Source organism: Argopecten irradians, chromosome 13 (assembly GCF_041381155.1).
Source record: "Argopecten irradians isolate NY chromosome 13, Ai_NY, whole genome shotgun sequence".
NCBI classification, from domain to species: domain Eukaryota; kingdom Metazoa; phylum Mollusca; class Bivalvia; order Pectinida; family Pectinidae; genus Argopecten; species Argopecten irradians.
The window spans coordinates 851,821-865,679 of record NC_091146.1 but is presented as its reverse complement, the minus strand read 5'-3'; the positions used below and the strand labels follow the sequence as shown (position 1 = coordinate 865,679).

Here is a 13,859-nt window from a genome sequence, read left to right as displayed (position 1 = left end):
TGTTAGTGTATTCTAAAGGTTCAAACCCACCCAGCCAGTAGATGTCAGTGTATTCTAAAGGTTCAAACCCACCCAGCCAGTAGATGTTAGTGTATTCTAAAGGTTCAAACCCACCCAGCCAGTAGATGTCAGTGTATTTCTAAAGGTTCAAACCCACCCAGCCAGTAGATGTCAGTGTATTCTAAAGGTTCAAACCCACCCAGCACAGTAGATGTCAGTGTATTCTAAAGGTTCAAACCCACCCAGCCAGTAGATGTCAGTGTATTCTAAAGGTTCAAACCCACCCAGCCAGTAGATGTCAGTGTATTCTAAAGGTTCAAACCCACCCAGCCAGTAGATGTCAGTGTATTCTAAAGGTTCAAACCCACCCAGCCAGTAGATGTCAGTGTATTCTAAAGGTTCAAACCCACCCAGCCAGTAGATGTCAGTGTATTCTAAAGGTTCAAACCCACCCAGCCAGTAGATGTCAGTGTATTCTAAAGGTTCAAACCCACCCAGCCAGTAGATGTCAGTGTATTCTAAAGGTTCAAACCACCCAGCCAGTAGATGTTAGTGTATTCTAAAGGTTCAAACCCACCAGCATCCAGTAGATGTTAGTGTATTCTAAAGGTTCAAACCCACCCAGCCAGTAGATGTTAGTGTATTCTAAAGGTTCAAACCCACCCAGACAGTAGATGTCAGTGTATTCTAAAGGTTCAAACCCACCCAGCCAGTAGATGTCAGTGTAATTCTAAAGGTTCAAACCCACCCAGCCAGTAGATGTCAGTGTATTCTAAAGGTTCAAACCCACCCAGCCAGTAGATGTTAGTGTATTCTAAAGGTTCAAACCCACCCAGACCAGTAGATGTCAGTGTATTCTAAAGGTTCAAACCCACCCAGCCAGTAGATGTCAGTGTATTCTAAAGGTTCAAACCCACCCAGCCAGTAGATGTCAGTGTATTCTAAAGGTTCAAACCCACCCAGCCAGTAGATGTCAGTGTATTCTAAAGGTTCAAACCCACCCAGCCAGTAGATGTCAGTGTATTATAAAAGGTTCAAACCCACCCAGCCAGTAGATGTCAGTGTATTCCTAAAGGTTCAAACCCACCCAGCCAGTAGATGTCAGTGTATTCTAAAGGTTCAAACCCACCCAGCCAGTAGATGTTAGTGTATTCTAAAGGTTCAAACCCACCCAGCCAGTAGATGTCAGTGTATTCTAAAGGTTCAAACCCACCCCAGCCAGTAGATGTCAGTGTATTCTAAAGGTTCAAACCCACCCAGACAGTAGATGTTAGTGTATTCTAAAGGTTCAAACCCACCCAGCCAGTAGATGTTAGTGTATTCTAAAGGTTCAAACCCACCCAGCCAGTAGATGTCAGTGTATTCTAAAGGTTCAAACCCACCCAGCCAGTAGATGTCAGTGTATTCTAAAGGTTCAAACCCACCCAGCCAGTAGATGTTAGTGTATTCTAAAGGTTCAAACCCACCCAGACAGTAGATGTCAGTGTATTCTAAAGGTTCAAACCCACCCAGCCAGTAGATGTCAGTGTATTCTAAAGGTTCAAACCCACCCAGCCAGTAGATGTCAGTGTATTCTAAAGGTTCAAACCCCACCCAGCCAGTAGATGTTAGTGTATTCTAAAGGTTCAAACCCACCCAGCCAGTAGATGTTAGTGTATTCTAAAGGTTCAAACCCACCCAGCCAGTAGATGTCAGTGTATTCTAAAGGTTCAAACCCACCCAGCCAGTAGATGTCAGTGTATTCTAAAGGTTCAAACCCACCCCAGCCAGTAGATGTTAGTGTATTCTAAAGGTTCAACCACCAGTAGATGTTAGTTGTATTCAAACCAAACCCACCCAGCCAGTAGATGTCAGTGTATTCTAAAGGTTCAAACCCACCCAGCCAGTAGATGTCAGTGTATTCTAAAGGTTCAAACCCACCCAGCCAGTAGATGTCAGTGTATTCTAAAGGTTCAAACCCACCCAGCCAGTAGATGTCAGTGTATTCTAAAGGTTCAAACCCACCCAGCCAGTAGATGTTAGTGTATTCTAAAGGTTCAAACCCACCCAGCCAGTAGATGTTAGTGTATTCTAAAGGTTCAAACCCACCCAGCCAGTAGATGTCAGTGTATTCTAAAGGTTCAAACCCACCCAGCCAGTAGATGTTAGTGTATTCTAAAGGTTCAAACCCACCCAGCCAGTAGATGTCAGTGTATTCTAAAGGTTCAAACCCACCCAGCCAGTAGATGTCAGTGTATTCTAAAGGTTCAAACCCACCCAGCCAGTAGATGTCAGTGTATTCTAAAGGTTCAAACCCACCCAGCCAGTAGATGTATGTAGTGTATTCTAAAGGTTCAAACCCCCCAGCCAGTAGATGTCAGTGTATTCTAAAGGTTCAAACCCACCCAGCCAGTAGATGTTAGTGTATTCTAAAGGTTCAAACCCACCCAGCCAGTAGATGTTAGTGTATTCTAAAGGTTCAAACCCACCCAGCCAGTAGATGTCAGTGTATTCTAAAGGTTCAAACCCACCCAGCCAGTAGATGTTAGTGTATTCTAAAGGTTTCAAACCCACCCAGCCAGTAGATGTCGTTGTATTCTAAAGGTTCAAACCCACCCAGCCAGTAGATGTCAGTAGTGTATTCTAAAGGTTCAAACCCACCCAGCCAGTAGATGTTAGTGTATTCTAAAGGTTCAAACCCACCCAGCCAGTAGATGTCAGTGTATTCTAAAGGTTCAAACCCACCCAGCCAGTAGATGTCAGTGTATTCTAAAGGTTCAAACCCACCCAGCCAGTAGATGTCAGTGTATTCTAAAGGTTCAAACCCACCCAGCCAGTAGATGTCAGTGTATTCTAAAGGTTCAAACCCACCCAGCCAGTAGATGTCATTGTATTCTAAAGGTTCAAACCCACCCAGCCAGTAGATGTCAGTGTATTCTAAAGGTTCAAACCCACCCAGCCAGTAGATGTCAGTGTATTCTAAAGGTTCAAAACCCACCCAGCCAGTAGATGTCAGTGTATTCTAAAGGTTCAAACCCACCCAGCCAGTAGATGTCATTGTATTCTAAAGGTTCAAACCCACCCAGCCAGTAGATGTCAGTGTATTCTAAAGGTTCAAACCCACCCAGCCAGTAGATGTCAGTGTATTCTAAAGGTTCAAACCCACCCAGCAGTAGATGTCAGTGTATTCTAAAGGTTCAAACCCACCCAGCCAGTAGATGTCATTGTATTCTAAAGGTTCAAACCCACCCACCATTAGATGTCAGTGTATTCAAAAGTTCCCACCCAGCCAGTAGATGTCAGTGTATTCTAAAGGTTCAAACCCACCCAGCCAGTAGATGTCAGTGTATTCTAAAGGTTCAAACCCACCCAGCCAGTAGATGTCAGTGTATTCTAAAGGTTCAAACCCACCCAGCCAGTAGATGTCAGTGTATTCTAAAGGTTCAAACCCACCCAGCCAGTAGATGTCAGTGTATTCTAAAGGTTCAAACCCACCCAGACAGTAGATGTCAGTGTATTCTAAAGGTTCAAACCCACCCAGCCAGTAGATGTCAGTGTATTCTAAAGGTTCAAACCCACCCAGCCAGTAGATGTCAGTGTATTCTAAAGGTTCAAACCCACCCAGCCAGTAGATGTCAGTGTATTCTAAAGGTTCAAAACCCACCCAGCCAGTAGATGTCAGTGTATTCTAAAGGTTCAAACCCACCCAGCCAGTAGATGTCAGTGTATTCTAAAGGTTCAAACCCACCCAGACAGTAGATGTTAGTGTATTCTAAAGGTTCAAACCCACCCAGCCAGTAGATGTCAGTGTATTCTAAAGGTTCAAACCCACCCAGCCAGTAGATGTCAGTGTATTCTAAAGGTTCAAACCCACCCAGCCAGTAGATGTCAGTGTATTCTAAAGGTTCAAACCCACCCAGCCAGTAGATGTCAGTGTATTCTAAAGGTTCAAACCCACCCAGCCAGTAGATGTCAGTGTATTCTAAAGGTTCAAACCCACCCAGCCAGTAGATGTCAGTGTATTCTAAAGGTTCAAACCCACCCAGCCAGTAGATGTCAGTGTATTCTAAAGGTTCAAACCCACCCAGCCAGTAGATGTCAGTGTATTCTAAAGGTTCAAACCCACCCAGCCAGTAGATGTCAGTGTATTCTAAAGGTTCAAACCCACCCAGCCAGTAGATGTCAGTGTATTCTAAAGGTTCAAACCCACCCAGCCAGTAGATGTCAGTGTATTCTAAAGGTTCAAACCCACCCAGCCAGTAGATGTCAGTGTATTCTAAAGGTTCAAACCCACCCAGCCAGTAGATGTCAGTGTATTCTAAAGGTTCAAACCCACCCAGCCAGTAGATGTCAGTGTATTCTAAAGGTTCAAACCCACCCAGCCAGTAGATGTCAGTGTATTCTAAAGGTTCAAACCCACCCAGCCAGTAGATGTTAGTGTATTCTAAAGGTTCAAACCCACCCAGCCAGTAGATGTCAGTGTATTCTAAAGGTTCAAACCCACCCAGCCAGTAGATGTTAGTGTATTCTAAAGGTTAGGTGTATTCTAAAGGTTCAAATGAATCCACAATTAAATATTAATATATACTTAGGTTAGGTCCATTTAATCACTTAATTATGTTTCCTTTCCATATTCTAGCAAGATTAGAGAATGTTTTCTTTGTCTAAATACATACATGATGTCATCGGAAACCGAGACTGTGTCAAACGCCAAATGGATAGTTTATAAAACAACATTAGTTTTTTTGTTGGACATATTTAAGAGAAATCCAACGGGATGTGAATATATCTTTAGAAACGAAATGTTGTTGTAAGTTACAATTAACAAAGAAACAAAGTATCAGTTTCAATCAATAATTACAGATTGAAGGGAATTGAGGCTTGAAAAGTAGTTTCGATAAAAAGCAAAATAGTTTTTAGATCAAAGGATATGTTTAAAGCATCTTATAAACCCTACAGAAAAAAATAACTGTTTCGGTTTTTGTTTAAACATTACGTCAATGATGAACGTATCGTGTGGTCCTGGGTGTTATTTACTTTAAAAACACATTTTTCTATAAACGTGACGGAACACATCGACATTATTAGCCTTTAACAGCAGACTACTTACTTGTGTGTTCCGTCAGCCCATTAACACGTACTCTCCAATCACACACAAACTGACTTCAATCTGTCACTGAAAAGGTAAATCCCAGAACACACACACGCGCACCACAGTACTATATACTCCGATCCTCGAACAATCGCACGCGCCCCACGTTACTATAATCCGGGAACACTCACACACGCACAATAGTACTCTAATCCCGGAAAATCACACGCGCTCTGATGTACTCCGCACAAGTAAAGTCGATGTAGTATGCATGAGATACCTATTGCGTTGTCTTGAACAAGTGATGCGTGACGTGTGATTCAGCAGTGGATACTTACATCTGACGGAGCTCGGAGTGGCTGAAGGCTTAGGTGTGGACAGAGGGGCCCGTCACTGTGTAGTAAGCTCGGAGTGACTGAAGACTTAGGTGTGGACAGAGGGGTCCGTCACTGTGTACTAAACACTATAAAGCCATGCTACGCTTGTATGCAAATGAAGCGCCCCATCAATTGATCAGAAAGTCATTGTTGACTTCGTTACAGGACGGGACACTATTGATATGGAGACGTATTGGGAATATCACCGCGTCCACTAGTATATAGCAGGCACGGCTATGTGAAGTAGGTGTTTATATATCTAGCAGTATAAGGCTTCTATAACACTGATTACCAAAGGGTTTATCTACACGCACCATCATCATGTACCCCTAAACTCACGTACCATCATCATGTACCCCTAAACTCACGTACCATCATCATGTACCCCTAAACTCACGTACCATCATCATGTACCCCTAAACTCACGTACCATCATCATGTACCCCTAAACTCACGTACCATCATCATGTACCCCTAAACTCACGTACCATCATCATGTACCCCTAAACTCACGTACCGTCATCATGTACCCCTAAACTCACGTACCATCATCATGTACCCCTAAACTCACGTACCATCATCATGTACCCCTAAACTCATCACGTACCATCATCATGTACCCCTAAATTCACGTACCATCATCATGTACCCCTAAACTCACGTACCATCATCATGTACCCCTAAACTCACGTACCATCATCATGTACCCCTAAACTCACGTACCGTCATCATGTACCCCTAAACTCACGTACCATCATCATGTACCCCTAAACTCACGTACCATCATCATGTACCCCTAAACTCATGTACCCCTAAACTCACGTACCATCATCATGTACCCCTAAACTCACGTACCATCATCATGTACCCCTAAAATCACGTACCATCATCATGTACCCCTAAACTCACGTACCATCATCATGTACCCCTAAACTCACGTACCATCATCATGTACCCCTAAACTCACGTACCATCATCATGTACCCCTAAACTCACGTACCATCATCATGTACCCCTAAACTCACGTACCATCATCATGTACCCCTAAAACTCACGTACCATCATCATGTACCCCTAAAACTCACGTACCATCATCATGTACCCCTAAACTCACGTACCATCATCATGTACCCCTAAACTCACGTACCATCATCATGTACCCCTAAACTCACGTACCATCATCATGTACCCCTAAACTCACGTACCATCATCATGTACCCCTAAACTCATGTACCATCATCATGTACCCCTAAACTCACGTACCATCATCATGTACCCCTAAACTCACGTACCATCATCATGTACCCCTAAACTCACGTACCATCATCATGTACCCCTAAACTCACGTACCATCATCATGTACCCCTAAACTCACGTACCATCATCATGTACCCCTAAACTCACGTACCATCATCATGTACCCCTAAACTCACGTACCATCATCATGTACCCCTAAACTCACGTACCATCATCATGTACCCCTAAAACTCACGTACCATCATCATGTACCCCTAAACTCACGTACCATCATCATGTACCCCTAAACTCACGTACCATCATCATGTACCCCTAAACTCACGTACCATCATCATGTACCCCTAAACTCACGTACCATCATCATGTACCCCTAAAATCACGTACCATCATCATGTACCCCTAAACTCACGTACCATCATCATGTACCCCTAAACTCACGTACCATCATCATGTACCCCTAAACTCACGTACCATCATCATGTACCCCTAAACTCACGTACCATCATCAATGTACCCCTAAACTCACGTACCATCATCATGTACCCCTAAACTCACGTACCATCATCATGTACCCCTAAACTCACGTACCATCATCATGTACCCCTAAACTCATGTACCATCATCATGTACCCCTAAACTCACGTACCATCATCATGTACCCCTAAACTCACGTACCATCATCATGTACCCCTAAACTCACGTACCATCATCATGTACCCCTAAACTCATGTACCATCATCATGTACCCCTAAACTCACGTACCATCATCATGTACCCCTAAACTCACGTACCATCATCATGTACCCCTAAACTCACGTACCATCATCATGTACCCCTAAACTCACGTACCATCATCATGTACCCCTAAACTCACGTACCATCATCATGTACCCCTAAACTCACGTACCATCATCATGTACCCCTAAACTCACGTACCATCATCATGTACCCCTAAACTCACGTACCATCATCATGTACCCCTAAACTCACGTACCATCATCATGTACCCCTAAACTCACGTACCATCATCATGTACCCCTAAACTCACGTACCATCATCATGTACCCCTAAACTCACGTACCATCATCATGTACCCCTAAACTCACGTACCATCATCATGTACCCCTAAACTCACGTACCATCATCATGTACCCCTAAACTCACGTACCATCATCATGTACCCCTAAACTCACGTACCATCATCATGTACCCCTAAACTCACGTACCATCATCATGTACCCCTAAACTCACGTACCATCATCATGTACCCCTAAACTCACGTACCGTCATCATGTACCCTAAAACTCACGTACCATCATCATGTACCCCTAAACTCACGTACCATCATCATGTACCCCTAAACTCACGTACCATCATCATGTACCCCTAAACTCACGTACCATCATCATGTACCCCTAAAACTCACGTACCATCATCATGTACCCCTAAACTCACGTACCATCATCATGTACCCCTAAAATCTCACGTACCATCATCATGTACCCCTAAACTCACGTACCATCATCATGTACCCCTAAAATCACGTACCATCATCATGTACCCCTAAACTCACGTACCATCATCATGTACCCCTAAACTCACGTACCATCATCATGTACCCCTAAACTCACGTACCATCATCATGTACCCCTAAACTCACGTACCATCATCATGTACCCCTAAACTCACGTACCATCATCATGTACCCCTAAACTCACGTACCATCATCATGTACCCCTAAAATCACGTACCATCATCATGTACCCCTAAAATCACGTACCGTCATCATGTACCCCTAAACTCACGTACCATCATCATGTACCCCTAAAATCACGTACCATCATCATGTACCCCTAAACTCACGTACCATCATCATGTACCCCTAAACTCACGTACCGTCATCATGTACCCCTAAACTCACGTACCATCATCATGTACCCCTAAACTCACGTACCATTCATCATGTACCCCTAAACTCACGTACCATCATCATGTACCCCCTAAACTCACGTACCATCATCATGTACCCCTAAACTCAATGTACCATCATCATGTACCCCTAAACTCACGTACCATCATCATGTACCCCTAAACTCACGTACCTACCACGTCATCATGTACCCCTAAACTCACACTTACCATCATCATGTACCCCTAAACTCACGTACCATCATCATGTACCCCTAAACTCACGTACCATCATCATGTACCCCTAAAACTCACGTACCATCAACTCATGTACCCCTAAAACTCATCGTACCATCATCATGTACCCCTAAACTCACGTACCATCATCATGTACCCCTAAAACTCACGTACCATCATCATGTACCCCCTAAACTCACGTACCATCATCATGTACCCCTAAACTCACGTACCATCATCATGTACCCCTAAACTCACGTACCTTCATCATGTACCCCTAAACTCACGTACCATCATCATGTACCCCTAAACTCACGTACCATCATCATGTACCCCTAAACTCACGTACCGTCATCATGTACCTCTAAACTCACGTACCGTCATCATGTACCCCTAAACTCATGTACCATATCATTCATGTACCCGCTATGTATACCCTATCACGTACCATCATCATGTACCCTAAAACTCACGTACCATCATGTACCCCAGTTAGAACTCAGAACAGGGCGGTATAGATGTACCTTATACTCACGTCCTTTACTTCAGTTAGAACACAGAACAGGGCGGTATAGATGTACCCCTATATGTCACTTTACTTCAGTTAGAACACAGAACAGGGCGGTATAGATGTACCTCTAATGTCCTTTACTCACGTTAGAACACAGAACAAGGGCGGTATAGATGTACCTTATATGTCCTTTACTTCAGTTAGAACACAGAACAGGGCGGTATAGATGTACCTTATATGTCCTTTACTTCAGTTAGAACACAGAACAGGGCGGTATAGATGTACCTTATATGTCCTTTACTTCATGTTAGAACACAGAACATGGGCGGTATAGATGTACCCTTATATGTCCTTTACTTCAGTTTGAACACAGAACAGGGCGGTATAGATGTACCACTTATATGTCCTTTACTTCAGTTTGAACACAGAACAGGGCGGTATAGATGTACCTTATATGTCCTTTACTTCAGTTAGAACACAGAACAGGGCGGTATAGATGTACCTTATATGTCCTTTACTTCAGTTAGAACACAGAACAGGGCGGTATAGATGTACCTTATATGTCCTTTACTTCAGTTAGAACACAGAACAGGGCGGTATAGATGTACCCTTATATGTCCTTTACTTCAGTTAGAACACAGAACAGGGCGGTATAGATGTACCTTATATGTCCTTTACTTCAGTTAGAACACAGAACAGGGCGGTATAGATGTACCTTATATGTCCTTTACTTCAGTTAGAACACAGAACAGGGCGGTATAGATGTACCTTATATGTCCTTTACTTCAGTTAGAACACAGAACAGGGCGGTATAGATGTACCTTATATGTCCTTTACTTCAGTTAGAACACAGAACAGGGCGGTATAGATGTACCTTATATGTCCTTTACTTCAGTTAGAACACAGAACAGGGCGGTATAGATGTACCCTTATATGTCCTTTACTTCAGTTAGAACACAGAACAGGGCGGTATAGATGTACCCTTATATGTCCTTTACTTCAGTTAGAACACAGAACAGGGCGGTATAGATGTACCTTATATGTCCTTTACTTCAGTTTGAACACAGAACAGGGCGGTATAGATGTACCCTTATATGTCCTTTACTTCAGTTAGAACACAGAACAGGGCGGTATAGATGTACCTTATATGTCCTTTACTTCAGTTGAACCTTATATGTCCTTATACTTCAGTTGAACACAGAACAGGGCGGTATAGATGTACCTTATATGTCACTTCAGTTAAACAGGGCGGTATAGATGTACCTTATATGTCCTTTACTTCAGTTTGGAACACAGAACAGGGCGGTATAGATGTACCTTATATGTCCTTTACTTCAGTTAGAACACAGAACAGGGCGGTATAGATGTACCTTATATGTCCTTTACTTCAGTTAGAACACAGAACAGGGCGGTATAGATGTACCTTATATGTCCTTTACTTCAGTTTGAACACAGAACAGGGCGGTATAGATGTACCCTTATATGTCCTTTACTTCAGTTAGAACACAGAACAGGGCGGTATAGATGTACCCTTATATGTCCTTTACTTCAGTTAGAACACAGAACAGGGCGGTATAGATGTACCTTATATGTCCTTTACTTCAGTTTGAACACAGAACAGGGCGGTATAGATGTACCCTTATATGTCCTTTACTTCAGTTAGAACACAGAACAGGGCGGTATAGATGTACCTTATATGTCCTTTACTTCAGTTTGAACACAGAACAGGGCGGTATAGATGTACCTTATATGTCCTTTACTTCAGTTAGAACACAGAACAGGGCGGTATAGATGTACCTTATATGTCCTTTACTTCAGTTTGAACACAGAACAGGGCGGTATAGATGTACCCTTATATGTCCTTTACTTCAGTTAGAACACAGAACAGGGCGGTATAGATGTACCTTATATGTCCTTTACTTCAGTTAGAACACAGAACAGGGCGGTATAGATGTACCTTATATGTCCTTTACTTCAGTTTGAACACAGAACAGGGCGGTATAGATGTACCTTATATGTCCTTTACTTCAGTTAGAACACAGAACAGGGCGGTATAGATGTACCTTATATGTCCTTTACTTCAGTTAGAACACAGAACAGGGCGGTATAGATGTACCTTATATGTCCTTTACTTCAGTTTGAACACAGAACAGGGCGGTATAGATGTACCTTATATGTCCTTTACTTCAGTTTGAACACAGAACAGGGCGGTATAGATGTACCTTATATGTCCTTTACTTCAGTTAGAACACAGAACAGGGCGGTATAGATGTACCTTATATGTCCTTTACTTCAGTTTGAACACAGAACAGGGCGGTATAGATGTACCTTATATGTCCTTTACTTCAGTTTGAACACAGAACAGGGCGGTATAGATGTACCTTATATGTCCTTTACTTCAGTTAGAACACAGAACAGGGCGGTATAGATGTACCTTATATGTCCTTTACTTCAGTTAGAACACAGAACAGGGCGGTATAGATGTACCTTATATGTCCTTTACTTCAGTTAGAACACAGAACAGGGCGGTATAGATGTACCTTATATGTCCTTTACTTCAGTTAGAACACAGAACAGGGCGGTATAGATGTACCCTTATATGTCCTTTACTTCAGTTAGAACACAGAACAGGGCGGTATAGATGTACCTTATATGTCCTTTACTTCAGTTAGAACACAGAACAGGGCGGTATAGATGTACACTTATATGTCCTTTACTTCAGTTAGAACACAGAACAGGGCGGTATAGATGTACCTTATATGTCCTTTACTTCAGTTAGAACACAGAACAGGGCGGTATAGATGTACCTTATATGTCCTTTACTTCAGTTAGAACACAGAACAGGGCGGTATAGATGTACCCTTATATGTCCTTTACTTCAGTTTGAACACAGAACAGGGCGGTATAGATGTACCTTATATGTCCTTTACTTCAGTTAGAACACAGAACAGGGCGGTATAGATGTACCTTATATGTCCTTTACTTCAGTTAGAACACAGAACAGGGCGGTATAGATGTACCTTATATGTCCTTTACTTCAGTTAGAACACAGAACAGGGCGGTATAGATGTACCTTATATGTCCTTTACTTCAGTTAGAACACAGAACAGGGCGGTATAGATGTACCTTATATGTCCTTTACTTCAGTTAGAACACAGAACAGGGCGGTATAGATGTACCTTATATGTCCTTTACTTCAGTTAGAACACAGAACAGGGCGGTATAGATGTACCTTATATGTCCTTTACTTCAGTTAGAACACAGAACAGGGCGGTATAGATGTACCTTATATGTCCTTTACTTCAGTTTGAACACAGAACAGGGCGGTATAGATGTACCTTATATGTCCTTTACTTCAGTTAGAACACAGAACAGGGCGGTATAGATGTACCTTATATGTCCTTTACTTCAGTTAGAACACAGAACAGGGCGGTATAGATGTACCTTATATGTCCTTTACTTCAGTTAGAACACAGAACAGGGCGGTATAGATGTACCTTATATGTCCTTTACTTCAGTTTGAACACAGAACAGGGCGGTATAGATGTACCTTATATGTCCTTTACTTCAGTTTGAACACAGAACAGGGCGGTATAGATGTACCTTATATGTCCTTTACTTCAGTTAGAACACAGAACAGGGCGGTATAGATGTACCCTTATATGTCCTTTACTTCAGTTAGAACACAGAACAGGGCGGTATAGATGTACCCTTATATGTCCTTTACTTCAGTTAGAACACAGAACAGGGCGGTATAGATGTACCCTTATATGTCCTTTACTTCAGTTTGAACACAGAACAGGGCGGTATAGATGTACCTTATATGTCCTTTACTTCAGTTAGAACACAGAACAGGGCGGTATAGATGTACCTTATATGTCCTTTACTTCAGTTTGAACACAGAACAGGGCGGTATAGATGTACCCTTATATGTCCTTTACTTCAGTTTGAACACAGAACAGGGCGGTATAGATGTACCCTTATATGTCCTTTACTTCAGTTAGAACACAGAACAGGGCGGTATAGATGTACCTTATATGTCCTTTACTTCAGTTTGAACACAGAACAGGGCGGTATAGATGTACCCTTATATGTCCTTTACTTCAGTTAGAACACAGAACAGGGCGGTATAGATGTACCTTATATGTCCTTTACTTCAGTTAGAACACAGAACAGGGCGGTATAGATGTACCAGAACAGGGCGGTATATGTACCCTTATATGTCCTTTACTTCAGTTAGAACACAGAACAGGGCGGTATAGATGTACCCTTATATGTCCTTTACTTCAGTTAGAACACAGAACAGGGCGGTATAGATGTACCCTTATATGTCCTTTACTTCAGTTAGAACACAGAACAGGGCGGTATAGATGTACCTTATATGTCCTTTACTTCAGTTAGAACACAGAACAGGGCGGTATAGATGTACCTTATATGTCCTTTACTTCAGTTAGAACACAGAACAGGGCGGTATAGATGTACCTTATATGTCCTTTAC

At 42.5% G+C, this 13,859-nt stretch overlaps 1 protein-coding gene across 1 annotated transcript in view; it reads right to left on the bottom strand.

Moving 5' to 3' along the window:
- The window catches only part of LOC138306573 (CD82 antigen-like), a 105,928-nt gene extending 100,310 nt beyond the window's left edge, over window positions 1-5,618 (bottom strand). Inside the window, exon 1 of the mRNA XM_069247013.1 lies at window positions 5,090-5,618. The gene's annotated coding sequence lies outside the window, so the exon portion shown is untranslated. The remainder of the gene's footprint in view (window positions 1-5,089) is intronic.
- Between the last annotated feature and the right edge of the window lie 8,241 nt (window positions 5,619-13,859).